The sequence below is a fragment of the Oncorhynchus gorbuscha genome, linkage group LG02 (genome assembly GCF_021184085.1).
Source record: "Oncorhynchus gorbuscha isolate QuinsamMale2020 ecotype Even-year linkage group LG02, OgorEven_v1.0, whole genome shotgun sequence".
Taxonomy (NCBI): Eukaryota; Metazoa; Chordata; class Actinopteri; order Salmoniformes; family Salmonidae; genus Oncorhynchus; species Oncorhynchus gorbuscha.
The window spans coordinates 60,306,791-60,308,280 of record NC_060174.1 but is presented as its reverse complement, the minus strand read 5'-3'; the positions used below and the strand labels follow the sequence as shown (position 1 = coordinate 60,308,280).

At 37.0% G+C, this 1,490-nt stretch overlaps 1 non-coding gene across 1 annotated transcript; it reads right to left on the bottom strand.

Annotated features, from left to right (window-relative positions):
* Nucleotides 1-494: 494 nt before the first annotated feature.
* Nucleotides 495-569, bottom strand: trnag-ucc. Its single transcript has one exon. It is a non-coding gene; the product is annotated as a tRNA-Gly (tRNA).
* Between the last annotated feature and the right edge of the window lie 921 nt (nt 570-1,490).

Sequence of the window (1,490 nt, the reverse complement as noted above, 5' to 3'; positions counted from 1 at the left end):
AGTCTAGGTCCAAGAGGCTTCTAAACAGCTTCTACCCCCAAGCCACAAGACTCCTGAACAACTAATCAAATGGCTACCCAGACTATTTGCATTGCCCCCCCCCTCCCACGCTGCTGCTACTCCCTGTTATCTATGCATAGCCAATTTAATAACTCCACCTACATGTACATAATTACCTCAATTACATTGACACCGGTGCCCCCGCACATTGACACATTGACTCTGTACCGGTACCCCCTGTATATAGCCCCCTATTGTTATTTACTATTGCTCTTTAATTATTTTGTTATTCTCTTACTTTTTTTAGGGATTTTCTTAAAACTGCATTGTTGGTTATGGGCTTGTAAGTAAGCATTTCACTGTAAGGTTGTATTTGGCGCATGTGACAAATACAATTTGATTTGATGTGTACTGTACATTTTTACATTTTAGCAGACACTCTTATCCAGTGACTTACATTAGTGAGCGCATACACTTTCATACTTTTTCTGTACTGGTCCCCGTGGGAATCGAACCCACGCCCCTGGTGTTGGAAGTGCCATGCTCTACCAACTGAGCCACAAGTTACCAAAAAGGTATAGTGACATGTTTTTGTGATTCAAAGATATTTATATATTATTTTGAATGCTAGCCATACAACAAAAGTATTTGCTATATTGTATAGATTAGCAAAGGCTATTCAAATAAAAAAATGTTTTTACCAATATAATGTGTGTTCATCAGTTTTATGTCATTAGTGTTACTGCCTGACTACAAAGATATATAAGGACCTTGAGCATTCTCTCCAGTGACAAACTGTTATCAGGGGAGGGGTCTATACTAGAGAAAATGATTAGCTAATCACACCCATTCATTATGGGATTCCATTGATAATTTGGTGTGTCTAAATACAAACTGTCACTTGGTGTTAGTCCATTTAAATGAAGGGAAATAACATTGTGAGCAAAATTATCAATCATATCACTTTAGAAAATGATTTTTAAAGAATTAACTTTGATTTGAGAGAGCACAGGTTGTACATGTTTACTCGAATATTTAGAAACAGCTAGAACATGGATGAACACAGACAAACAGCGTCTCCATGAATTAATGTACTCTCTACAGTACTGCATTGTTACACCTCAAAAGAGCTAGAACCAAGTGTTGGAACCGAAATTATTTTACAATCGTTTTGTTTTGAACAGAACTATTACCAGGCGGACATTGGAATTAGTTTCTGAGTGACAGTGAGGACAAAGCAGGGTTCCCCCAACTCGCAGGCCGAATTGGGCCCATGGGTAGTTTTATTTGGTCAAAACTATTTTTAAATTACATTATTTTTCTTGTTGGACATAAGACTGGAAAAACATCAGGAAATGAGCTCCAAGTAATTTTTATTTAAGAAATCTGTTCAAGAATTCCCCTGCATAATAGTATACAAATGTGAGCAAGGTTTGTATGATTATATTTTAGTGAAACATTATATCTGTTCGGGCTTCTTGCGGTCAATT